Raw genomic sequence first — 14,450 nt, 5'->3', positions numbered from 1 at the left:
TTTCATGTGCTTTCTGCTGATACTTGGTGTGCTTTCCTCCATATTTTCTAATGTGACATTTCTTAAGTCATCTCTTCCTTGACATATCAAAGGACTGACAGATTCACAGACTGATCTCTCTATTCTATTGTGTTCTAACTGACCCTTCCCCCCTTTGCCTAGTTTAAAAGATTATCTAAACTTGCTACCATCCTTTTCCCTAACACACCTGCACCCATGTCATTCAGATGCAATCCATCCTTACTGTACAAATTGTACCCAAGTGAAAAGTCAGCCCAGTACTGACCTTAGCTCCCTCTGCCTTACTGAATTAGCACACTGCACTGGTAATATCTCAGAAAATATTACTTTGGAGGTCCTTGCTTTAAGATTTCTACCTAACTCCCTGAAGTCATTTTTTAGGACTCTCCATCTCCCGCTGATTCCTTCATTAGTACCAATATGTACCATGACTGCAGGATCAGACCCACATCCCTCTAACAATTTATCAATACGCTCCACAATATGCCTAACACGAGCCCCTGGAAGACAGCAAACTGTTCTATTTAAAGGGTCTGGATGACAAATTACCCTATCAACCTTCCTAATAATAGAGTCTCCTACCACCAACATCTGCCTCAGGCCCTGACTTGTATGCCCCTCTTCCATGACTGAAGGACTGTTAACTATAGTATGCCCCTCTACCATGTCTGAAGGACTGCCCACCATAGTATGCTGCTCTTCCACAACTAAAGGACTGTTCACTATACTAGGCAACACGCCCTCTCTGACACTGCCACCCCTGAACTGATATCCCCAACATCTTCACTTAATCTGGCAAATCTGTTGGGGTATACCAGCTCAGAACTGGCCTGTCTCTTTCGCTTACCTTTACCTCGCCCTCTAACTGTGACCCAGCTACATCCTGGGGTCTCCTCATCTGAATCCTCCCCATTCCCACTGCTAGAACCATTAACAACCAGCTTAGTCCTATCCATTTCCCTTTCAAGTGTCTGAATTTCATGCAGTGTTGCAATTCGTTCCTCCAGAACTCCAATATGAGTTTCTAAAGAGACAATATTCTCACATTTACCACAAACATATAATCCCTGAAGTGGCTGCTCCAGTGATGCAAACATATGGCAAGCTGTACACTGAATATATATCTGTGTGAATGTATATTATTATTATTATTATTCTTTATTTATAAAACGCTGACAGATTCGCAGCGCTGTCCATGGGTACAAGGATAACAGTACAGTGGAGAAACAATACAATAAGACACAAAATTTTACAGACAAATACAGGGGGAATTGAGGGCCCTATTCCCATGGAACTTACAATCTAGATGGGTAGGAGGATTGGAAATAGGACGTGGGGACTGCAGAGGTGAGAATGATATTAGTGAGGAGATAGAGGGCTCCTGTTAATTAAGCGTAGTTAGTTTGTTGATAAGTTGAGTGATAAGCTTCCCTGAACAGAAAGGTCTTTAGGGAACGTTTAAAGGAGGAGAGGTTAGGGGAAGTCTGACATCTTGAGGAAGTGCGTTCCGAAGGGTTGGTGCCGCATGAGAGAAGTCCTGTAGTCTAGAATGAGAGGAGGTGATGGTAGAAGATGCAAGAAGCAGGTCGTTGTTGGATCTTAGGGGACGGGCAGGAGTATATTTGTTGATGAGTGAGGACAGGTAGGGTGGGGCAGCATTGGTGAGAGATTTGTAGGTCAGGGTGAGAATTTTGAATTTAACTCTGTTGTGAATGGGGAGCCAGTGAAGGGACTCACAGAGAGGTGCAGCAGAAACAGAGCGTCAAGAGAGGGGAATTAGCCTGGCAGATGCATTTAGGATGGATTGGAGGGGAGAGAGACGGGAGAGAGGGAGGCCAGTTAGTAAGTTGTTACAGTAGTCAAGTCGGGAAATTACCAGGGAGTGGATGAGCTGTTTGGTAGTTTCAGTACACAGAAATGGACAAAGTTTGGAGATATTGCGTAGGTGGTTGCGGCAGGATGAAGAGAGCAGTTGGATGTGGGGAATGAAGGATAGATTTGAGTCAAGCGTGACTCTGAGGCAGTGGACTTGGGGTGATGGGGAGATAGTGGTGCCGCCAACAGTGATAGAAAAATTAGAGACTGGAGTGGAGCTAGAGGGGGGGAATTAGAAGTAGTTCGGTCTTGGACAGATTTATTTTTAGGTGGTTAGAGGCCATCCAGGAGGAAATGCCAGATAAGCAGTCGCTGATGTGAGAGTTGACAGAAGGAGAGAGTGCAGGGGTGGAAAGGTAGATCTGGGTATCATCAGCATAGAGGTGATAGCTGAAGCCATAGCTGTTGATAAGTTTACCCAGTATATGTATGTATGTAAATATAAATATATATATATATATATATATATATATATATATATATATATATATATATATATATATATACAGGTGAAACTCGAAAAATTAGAATATCGTGCAAAAGTTAATTTATTTCAATAATGCAATTTTAAAGGTGAAACTAATATATGAGATTGGCTCATTACATGCAAAGCAAGATAGTTCAAGCCGTGATTTGTCATAATTGTGATGATTATTGCTTACAGCTCATGGAAACCCCAAATCCACAATCTCAGAAAATTAGAATATTGTGAAAAGGTGCAATATTCTAGGCTCAAAGTGTCCCACTCTAATCAGCTAATTAAGCCATAACACCTGAAAAGGGTTCCTGAGCCTTTAAATGGTCTCTCAGTCTGGTTCAGTAGGAATCACAATCATGGGAAAGACTGCTGACCTGACAGTTGTGCAGAAAACCATAATTGACACCCTCCATAAGGAGGGAAAGCCTCAAAAGGTAATTGCAAAATAAGTTGGATGTTCCCAAAGTGCTGCATCAAAGCACATTAATAGAAAGTTATGTGGAAGGGAAAAGTGTGGAAGAAAAAGGTGCACAAGCAGCAGGGATGATTGTAGCCTTGAGAGGATTGTCAGGAAAAGGCCATTCAAAAGTGTTGGGGACTTTAACAAGAGCCACCACACACAGACGGATCCTGGACATGGGCTTTAAATGTCGTATTCCTCTTGTCAAGCCACTACTGAACAACAAACAACATCAGAAGCGTCTTACCTGGACTAAAGAAAAACAGACCTGGTCTGTTGCTTAGTGGTAAAAAGTCCTCTTTTCTGATGAGAGCAAATTTTGCATCTCATTTGGAAACCAAGGACCCAGAGTATAGAGGAAGAGTGGAGAGGAACACACTGCAAGATGCTTGAAGTCCAGTATGAAGTTTCCACAGTCTGTGTTGATTTGGGGAGCTATGTCATCTGCTGGTGTTGGTCCACTGTGCATTGCCAAGAGAAAGATAAGAGACATGAGACTGAACAATGCAGAAGGGCTGAAGACCACTATTGAAGCATCCTGGTCTTCCATAACACCTCAGCAGTGCCACAGGCTGATAGCTTCCATGCCACACCACATTGAGGCAGTAATTGCTGCAAAAGGGGCCCAAACCAAGTATTGAGTACATACAGTATGCATGCTTATACTTTTCAGAGGTCCGATATTGTTCTACAGGTATGTACAATCCTTGTTTTATTGATTGCATGTAATATTCTAATTTTCTGAGATTGTGGATTTGGGGTTTTCATGAGCTGTAAGCTATAATCATCACAATTATGACAAATCACAGCTTGAACTATCTTGCTTTGCATGTAATGAGTCTATCTCATATATTAGTTTCACCTTTTAAGTTGCATTAGTGAAATAAATGAACTTTTGCATGATATTCTAATTTTTTTGAGTTTCACCTGTATATATATGTATATATATATATATACAGGGAGTGCAGAATTATTAGGCAAGTTGTATTTTTGAGGATTAATTTTATTATTGAACAACAACCATGTTCTCAATGAACCCAAAAAACTCATTAATATCAAAGCTGAATAGTTTTGGAAGTAGTTTTTAGTTTGTTTTTAGTTATAGCTATTTTAGGGGGATATCTGTGTGTGCAGGTGACTATTACTGTGCATAATTATTAGGCAACTTAACAAAAAACAAATATATACCCATTTCAATTATTTATTTTTACCAGTGAAACCAATATAACATCTCAACATTCACAAATATACATTTCTGACATTCAAAAACAAAACAAAAACAAATCAGTGACCAATATAGCCACCTTTCTTTGCAAGGACACTCAAAAGCCTGCCATCCATGGATTCTGTCAGTGTTTTGATCTGTTCACCATCAACATTGCGTGCAGCAGCAACCACAGCCTCCCAGACACTGTTCAGAGAGGTGTACTGTTTTCCCTCCTTGTAAATCTCACATTTGATGATGGACCACAGGTTCTCAATGGGGTTCAGATCAGGTGAACAAGGAGGCCATGTCATTAGATTTTCTTCTTTTATACCCTTTCTTGCCAGCCACGCTGTGGAGTACTTGGACGCGTGTGAGGGAGCATTGTCCTGCATGAAAATCATGTTTTTCTTGAAGGATGCAGACTTCTTCCTGTACCACTGCTTGAAGAAGGTGTCTTCCAGAAACTGGCAGTAGGACTGGGAGTTGAGCTTGACTCCATCCTCAACCCGAAAAGGCCCCACAAGCTCATCTTTGATGATACCAGCCCAAACCAGTACTCCACCTCCACCTTGCTGGCGTCTGAGTCGGACTGGAGCTCTCTGCCCTTTACCAATCCAGCCACGGGCCCATCCATCTGGCCCATCAAGACTCACTCTCATTTCATCAGTCCATAAAACCTTAGAAAAATCAGTCTTGAGATATTTCTTGGCCCAGTCTTGACGTTTCAGCTTGTGTGTCTTGTTCAGTGGTGGTCGTCTTTCAGCCTTTCTTACCTTGGCCATGTCTCTGAGTATTGCACACCTTGTGCTTTTGGGCACTCCAGTGATGTTGCAGCTCTGAAATATGGCCAAACTGGTGGCAAGTGGCATCTTGGCAGCTGCACGCTTGACTTTTCTCAGTTCATGGGCAGTTATTTTGCGCCTTGGTTTTTCCACACGCTTCTTGCGACCCTGTTGACTATTTTGAATGAAACGCTTGATTGTTCGATGATCACGCTTCAGAAGCTTTGCAATTTTAAGAGTGCTGCATCCCTCTGCAAGATATCTCACTATTTTTGACTTTTTTGAGCCTGTCAAGTCCTTCTTTTGACCCATTTTGCCAAAGGAAAGGAAGTTGCCTAATAATTATGCACACCTGTTATAGGGTGTTGATGTCATTAGACCACACCCCTTCTCATTACAGAGATGCACATCACCTAATATGCTTAATTGGTAGTAGGCTTTCGAGCCTATACAGCTTGGAGTAAGACAACATGCATAAAGAGGATGATGTGGTCAAAATACTCATTTGCCTAATAATTCTGCACTCCCTGTATATATATATATATATATATATATATATATATATGTATATATATAAAAATATATATGTACAGTATATATATCTCTATATATATATATATATATTTTTTTTTTCATTAGATATATAGTTATATATGTATATTTTAAAACAAAAAACATATATACTGTATATAAATGCATATTTAAAAAGAAAAAGAAAATTTTCTTCTATGTAAAGAACATTGGAAAGTAAAATATTCATAACTACCTTCTTCTTTCTTTTGCAAAGTTCACACTAACACAAGTTGGAAAACCTCCCCTGTATCCATTGCATTAATTTATATCACTTGCTCCTTGTACTTTTGGTAGTCATAACCTGAATATGCTTCCTTTAAACTATATATTTTGTTTGTTTTTTAGATTTACTGAGTACCAAATCACTGTAGTTTCTTTTCATGTTGCATGCTGATGTATGCTTCTGATTACATATGAATTTGGATCATTATTGGTGCTTTTAAAGGTGAACCCTTGTGCTGGTGTTCTACTCCATTTCATACCCCTTCAGATTTTCATACCAGCTAACTGAGCAAGCTCAGTATGAGGTAAATGCATTCCACAGCGGTATCAAAATTGGATAGAACACCAATCCCATTTTTTTACTTTTGTTTGGGTTATTGTAAAGCATCACAAATATGGTTGTCATAATGGAAGCTACTTTAGCACTGAACCAATTGAATCCCTGCTACAATTACTGTAACTGCTGCAACTTTTAGATCCTCAGACCCTTACTTCTCAGTTTTTAAGGCTCAGAGGCCTACATATCAAGCCGTCAACTGTGCTGCATTCGACGGCACCAATACGCTTGCCTAACATCGCGGACCTGAATAAACTCACCTTATTTATCAAAAAAGCTGTCAAAAAGCTGCGCACCAAGTATGGGGTGATAAGCAGCGGACTGTTGTTATCTAACAGTCATCGATCTCGCTTTCAATTGGCTTTATCCCAACTTTATTTATACCCTGTCACTAAACACTGCCACTATGCTAAAATGTTTAACCCCTATCCCGCCACTCCCGGAGCCCACCGCAACTCTAATAAAGTTATTAACCCCTATCCCGCCGCTCCCGGAGCCCTCCACAACTAAATAAAGTTATTAACCCCATCCCGATGCTCCTGGACCCCGTTGCAACTAAATAAAGTTATTAACCCCTATCCCGCCACTCCCGGAGCCTACCGCAACTCTAATAAAGTTATTAACCCCTCTCCCGCCACTCCCAGACCCCTACGCAACTAAATAAAGTTATTAACACCTATCCCACCGCTCCCGGAGCCCACCGCAACTCTAATAAAATTATTAACCCCTATCCCGCTGCTCCCGGAGCCCTCCGCAACTAAATAAATGTATTAACCCCTAAAATTCTGGCCTCCCACATCACTACCACTTACTAAACCAATTAACCCCTAAACCGCTAGCCCCCCACAGCGCCATAAACTAAATTAAGCTATTAACCCTAAACCTAACAACCTGCTAACTTTATATTAAATATAAACGCATCCCTATCTTATAATAGATTTAAACTTACCTTTAAAATTAAATTAAACTATATTAAACTATTAATTAACCTACCCCAACTATTATACTAAAATTACATTCAACTATATTACATATTTAAACAGCTAACCTACTCAAATTATTTAATTCTACTATTAAATATTACTAAGTTGCAAAAAACTAACAACTAAATTACACAAAATAAAATATAAACTATCAAATATTTAAACTAATTACACCTAATCTAAGAGCCCTATGAAAATAAAAAAGCCCCAAAAAATAAAAAAAACCTAGCCTACAATAAACTACCAATGGCCCTTAAAAGGGCCATTGCCCCAAAGAAATCAGCTCTTTTACCTGTAAATAAAAATACACATACCCCCCCCCCCAACAGTAAAACCCACCACCCACACAACCAACCCCCAAAAATAAAAACCTAACTAAAAAACCTAAGCTCCCCATTGCCATGAAAAGGGCATTTGGGTGGGCATTGCCCTTAAAAGGGTATTTAACTCTTTTTCAGCCCAAACCCCTAATCTAAAAATAAAACCCACCCAATAAACCCTTAAAAAAGCCTAACACTAACCCCTGAAGATCCACTTACAGTTTTTGAAGACCCGACATCCATCCTCAACAAAGCGGCAAAAGTCCTCAGCGAAGCCGGCAAAAGTTTTCATCCAAACGGGCCGAAGTCTTCATCCAAGCCGGCAGAAGTCTTCATCCAGACGGCATCTTCTATCTTCATCCATCCGGCATGAAGCGCCTCAATCTTCAATAAAACCGGCGCGGAGCCTCCTCTTCTTCCAACGTCTTCTGAACAATGAAGTTTCCCTTTAAATGACGTCATCCAAGATGGCGTCCCTTAGATTCCAATTGACTGATAGAATTCTATTAGTCAATATGAATTAAGGTGGAAAAAATCCTATTGGTTGTTGCAATCAGCCAATAGGATTGAGCTTTCATCCTATTGGCTGATCCAATCAGCCAATAGGATTGAGCTTGCATTCTATTGGCTATTCCAATCAGCCAATAGAATGTGAGCTCAATCCTATTGGCTGATTGGATAGTAGTTAAATAATTTGAGTAGGGTTAGGTGTTTAAATATGTAATATAGTTTAATATAATTTTAGTATAATAGGGTAGATTAATTATTAGTTTAATATATTTTAATGTAATTTTAGTATAATAGTTAGGGAATATTAATTATTAGTTCAATATAGTTTAATGTAATTTTAGTATAATAGTTAGGGTAGGTTAATTAATAGTTTAATATAGTTTATTTTAATTCTAAAGGAAAGTTTTAATTTATTATAAGATAGGGATGAGTTAATACTTAATATAAAGTTAGCGGGTTGTTAGGTTTAGGGGTTAATACATTTATTTAGTTGTGGAGGGCTCCGTGAGAGGTGGGATAGGGGTTAATATATTTATTTAGTTGCGGTGATGTCCGGGAGCGGTGGGATAGGGGTTAATATATTTATTTAGTGGCGGCAGGGTCCGGGAGTGACGGCATAGGGGTTAATACCTTTATTAGAGTTGCGGTGGGTTCCGGCAGTGGAAGGATAGGGGTTAATACATTTATTTAGTTGCGGCGGTGTCGGGGAGCGGCAGGATAGGGGTTAATAATTATATTTAGTTGCGGTGGGCTTTGGAAGCGGTGGGATAGGGGTTAATACATTTATTTATTTGCGGTGTTGTCCGGGAGCAGTGGGATAGGGGTTAATATATTTATTTAGTGGCGGCAGGGGCCGGGAGTGACGGGAGAGGGGTTAATACCTTTATTAGAGTTGCGGTGGAGAGATAGGGGTTAATACATTTATTTAGTTGCGACGGTGTTGGGGAGCGGCAGGATAGGGATTCATAATATTATGTAGGTGGTGGCGATGTCGGGGAGGCAGATTAGGGGGTTATGTTAGGGTGTTAGGTGTAAACTTTAATGGTTTTCTACCATAGAAATTAATGGGGTATCAGGCAGCAGCGAACTTGAGCTTTCGCTGCTTTCAGACTCCCATTGATTCCTATGGCATCCGCGCCCTCCAGGGTGGCGGATTTAAAACCAGGTATGCTGGGCCGGAATAGTGGCGAGAGTACCGGTTAGAGGTTTGATAAATTGCAAAAGTTGTCAGATAGTGCCAAATTTGTATTCGAAACATCTGTAATGACATAAGCATCGATCTGTGTCGGATTGAGACCGGTGGATCGTATGTTATGTCACAAATTTCAACTTTTGCCAGTCTGTAGGCTTTGATAAATGAGGCGAATCAGGCTCGCCACAATTACGCTGTGGAATTCCAGCGTATTTGCGGTTGACGGCTTGATAAATAGGCCTCTCAGTCTCATATTATGACTTTACAAATTTATCTGTTGACCTATTTAATCCTACAGAAAAAGCGTAATGTTAGATTTTTTGACAATATTATATACTGCTGTATATCTTGTGCTAGATCACTTACCATAAACTTGTCCCATTTAATTATTAACACATCTTTGGAATTAGCTTATGAACACTGCAACCCCATATTCATGTTGTTTCTTATTTTCAATGAAAATGTTTAGGTATTGTTATTAACTCCTGCTGGTAGTAGCAATTAATATTGGTGTTTCAAGGATTTGTCTTCAGCTTCAATTACTAAAGCTTCATGTGATGTTAAGAAAAATTCATTGCCCAGTAATTGGAAAACAACAAACACCACAACACACACTATATGCCTCTGTTTGAATAAATGGTTATGGAGTAGTTTAAAACAATGTGTACAACTGACTGTGGAATTACGAATAAAAGCCTTACAGTGGGGAGTCTTAATATAACCAAATAATTTTTTAATCACCCAAATCCTCAATGAGAATGCAGAAAAACCAACAAGCAGCAGTCACCAGGATTTTCAAGACCCCAATATGGATCCAAATAAAAAAAAAATAGATTATAGGCTAGATTACGTGGATCGCAAACATTAAGGGGTAAGGGGTAAGGGGTATATCATGAGGGTTTGCGCTCATCGAGCTTACCGCTCGTATTACAAGTTGAAAGTAAACGTGATTATATGAGAACTGTTTTGCGAAAATAAAAACACAAAATACATCAAAAATACATTACAAAGTACAGTTACACTCATTATAACACTGTCTAATCAAAATTATTAAAAATAAATTTGCACACAAACGTTATAAGGTCTCAAAGATATGAGATCTCGGCTGTTAGAGAAAAAAAAAGCTGGCAAAGGTCTTTAACATAGAGATACATACTGTACATATACATTGCTAAAGATGGATATATATATATATATATATACTGTATATATATATATATATATATATATATATACTGTATATACATATATATATATATATATGTCTATCTATATGTCTGTGTACATATGTATTTATGTATTTATATGTGTATATATGTATTTACAGATATATATACACATATAAACACAGAAATAAATATGTATACATATATAGACATATCTAGATTGTAAATTCCCACAGGAATAGGGCCCTCAATCCCCCCCTGTATTTGTTTGTTACATTTTGTGTGGTGTCTTACCTTGTACTGTATTTTATTGTATTGTATCACCGTTGTACTGTTTATCTTTGTACCCATGGATAGCGCTGCGTAATCAATTAGCGTTTTATAAATAAATAATAATAATAATAATAGATATATATATACAGTTGTATGCAAAAGTTTAGGCACCCCTAACAATTTCCATTATTTTAATTTATAAATAATTGGGTGTTTGGATCAGCAATTTCATTCTGATCTATCAAATAACTTAAGGAGACAGTAATATTTCAGTAGTGAAATGAGGTTTATTGGATTAACAGAAAATGTGCAATATAATAAATACATATATACACATATAAATACATAAATACATATGCACACACACATATATAAATATATACACATACATAGACATCCTTAGCTGTTTAGGCATGTGTATGTCTGTGTATCTCAATGTTAAAGCCCTTTGCCTGACTTTATTTTTCTAACACCTGAAGATCATACCTTTGAGCACTTATAACTTTTTTGTGCAATATTTTATTTGAATACTTTTTATCAGAGAGTGTTATAATGAGTGTAACTGTACTTTGTAATGTATTTTTCATGTGTTCTATGACACTCTTTGTTTCACGAAACAGTTAACCAGAGCTCTGAGGACGCGCTAACCCGACAAGCATTAACTTGTCTACTCAAATGATTGCGTTTACTTTCAACTTGTAATATAAGCAGCACCTGTGATAAACCACTTATCGCTTGCACGTAACTGTAAATGCTCCAGATGTAGTCTAGCCCTAAATAGTGTAAACTGCAACTTTTTGCAGATTTTCTCTCCAGTACTAACGTCAATCCTGTCTCTAGAAAAACCCTTTCCACCCTTTAGAGTAACAGTGTTAAAGAGACATGAAACCCAAAATATTTATTTAATGATTCAGATAGAGAATACAATTTTAAACAACATTCCAATTGACTTCTATTATTTAATTTGCTTCATTCTTCAGATATCCTTTGTTGAAGAAATAGCAATGTACATGGGTGAGCCAATCACATGAGGCATCTATGTGCATCCACCAATCAGCAGCGACTGAGCCTATTTAAATATGCTTTGCATCAAAGGATATCAAGAGAATGAAGCAAATTAGATAATAGAAGTACATTGGGAAAATGTTTAAAATTGCATGATCTTTCTAAATTGTGAAAGAAAAAAAATTGGTTTTCATGTCCCTTTAACTTTACCATTCCAAATGGTTTTGCAAAACTAATTTCCATTAGAGAACTTAAGACAATTGACCATGTGCAGTCTCCTGTGCCCCTTGCAGTGAACTTCACAGTATCCTGCATTATTTGAAGTGCTTAATTATTGTAACCTATCCTTGTAAACACTGATCTAGGGGTCAATTTATTAAGCTCCGCTGCTCAATACCGCTGCCTCATAACTTGTCCGCCTGCTCTGAGGCGGTGGACAGAAATCGAATACGATCGGGTTGAGACCCCTGCTACAAGAACTGCTAGTGCAATGATAAATGCCGACAGCGTATGCTGTCAGCATTTATCGTTGTGCGGCGAACATGATACGCTACATTGTATCATGTCCGGGACCGTCCGCACTATCATAAATAGACTGAATTTTGTTCTTATCTTAACCAATTATAACAAAAAATAAACTATATAGTTGCACCCCAGAACAACTCACAATTTAGTTTTAGGAAATTCTTTTTCATTAATCTGGAAACTTTCCCCATTGAACAGTCTTGTTTGCCTGATCAGCTACTGAAATCTCTAAAGAAACTGTATCATTACAACAAAAAGAGCAAGCACATGCCCTTAAAAGAGAAAAAATCATAATCATGATAATGAGAAGTAGTTACCGGCGTGTTTACATCCTGCAATGCTAGAGATTAATTACTGTTTTCCAAGCTTGCAAACATTCAAAAAAGTTCCCAGAAGTACGGTATTTCTTTATACGCTGTGGGGTGAATTAACATATTCTTCCCTTAGCTCATGGAATTTACAGCCCATAAGAACAAAATAATCTGCATAATATCTTTTCAAAGACTGGATAAAAAAAAAAACTATGAATAAAAGTGAGCTATATCTTCATTATTTCAAAAGCGAAAAATGTTTTATTTTATAACTTGTTTCATAAAAATACTTAAAGGGACAGTATGCACTCATTTTCAAATAACTGCATGTAATAGACATTACTATAAAGAATGCACAGATACTGATATAAAAATCCAGTATAAAATGGTTTAAAAACTTACTTAGAAGCTGTCAGTTTGGCTCTGTTAAAAAGGCAGCTGGAAAGCCCACTGCAAGTGGGAAATAAGAAGCTCCCCCCTCTCCCCCTTCTTTTGCATATGAAAAGACCCTTTACACAAACAGGAGCAAGCTGGAGTAGGTAGCTGACGGTATTCAAATAAAACTTTGGGGCTTGGTTAGGAGTCTGAAAATCAGAGCAATGTTCTTTAAAAATAAGCAAAACTATACATTTTTTTTAAAAAAACAAAACTTCATGGGCTTTATAAATAGATCATCTACAAAACATTTATGCAAAGAAAAAATGAGTTTATAATGGCCCTTTAACCATATACAGTATGTATAAGTTTCTTTCTGTACTTTGTAGATACATATTGACTTTTTAGGTTTGGTCAATAAGCTGCTGTGAATGATGGATAAATCAGACGAGTTGACTGAATCAGGTCTCATGGAATTCCTTTTAATTTATTATATGACAGTTATAAAATGATTTATCTATATACAGTGTACAATTCCTTAAAGCTCCTAAAACTGGCAGAACGAATTGATGGATTTTAAAACATATTGACAAGATTAGGAATCCTTTGGAATAAGTATTAATTTATTAACAGTTTTTATGTGCACATACATGCACTTAATAATGTAAAGTTGAATGAATGAGTGCCCGGTTTTTAAAAATACTAATAAAAATAACACTTTCATTCATTAAATTTTACATTGCAGCGTTGTTTTTAAATACTTTTAGGAAACCCAGACCGGCGATAACCCACCCGCAGCTCCTCTGTACCTCTGTACAGCAATAACGAAACCGGCTTCCTCCAATCATGGCTTGCACCCCGAGGCGCCCAACTCGTGAGGCCAAGCAAAGATTGGAGAAAGCACCGTGGCATCTACTTATCAAGCCGTCAACCGCAAATACGCTGGAATTCCGCATTTGTGGCGAGCCTGATTCCCCTTAGTTATCAAACCCTACAGACCGGCAAAAGTAGAATTTTGTGACGTAACATACAATCCGCCCGACTCAGTCCGACACAGATCGATGCTTACGTCATTACAGATGTTCCGAATGAAAATTCGGCACAATCTGACTACTTTTGCTAGTTATCAAATTTCTACCAGGTACGCTCGCCACTATTCTGGTCCAGCGTACCTGGTTTTCAATCCGCTGTCCTGGAGGCGGCAGATGCCATAGGAATCAATGGGAGTCTGAAAGCAGCGAAAGCTCATGTTCGCTGCTGCCCGATATCCCATTGATTCCTATGGTAAAGTTTACATCTAACACTCTTACATGTACCCCGAGTCTAAACACCCCTAATCTGCCGCCCCCTATCTGCTGCCACCTACATTATACTTATTAACCCCTAATCTGCCCCCCTACACCGCCGTCACCTACATTATACTTATTAACCCCTAATCTGCCCCCCCTACACCGCCGTCACCTACATTATACTTATTAACCCCTAATTTACCGCCCGACACCGCCGCCACCTACATTATACTTTCTAACTCCTAATCTGCCGCCCCGACACTGCCACCACCTACATTATACGTATTAACCCCTAATCTGCCGTCCGCCACCGCCGCCACCTACATAAAGTTATTAACCCCTAATCTGCCCCCTACACCACCGCCACCTACATTATACTTATTAACCCCTAATCTGCCCCCCCAAACCACCGCCACCTACATTATACTTATTAACCTCTAATCAGCCACCCCCTACACCGCCGCCACTATATTAAATTTATTAACCCCTAAACCTAAGTCTAACCCTAACCCTAACACCCCCTAACTTAAATATAATTTATATAAA

Source organism: Bombina bombina, chromosome 4, assembly GCF_027579735.1.
Source record: "Bombina bombina isolate aBomBom1 chromosome 4, aBomBom1.pri, whole genome shotgun sequence".
NCBI classification, from domain to species: Eukaryota; Metazoa; Chordata; class Amphibia; order Anura; family Bombinatoridae; genus Bombina; species Bombina bombina.
Note: the sequence above shows the minus strand (reverse complement) of the source record.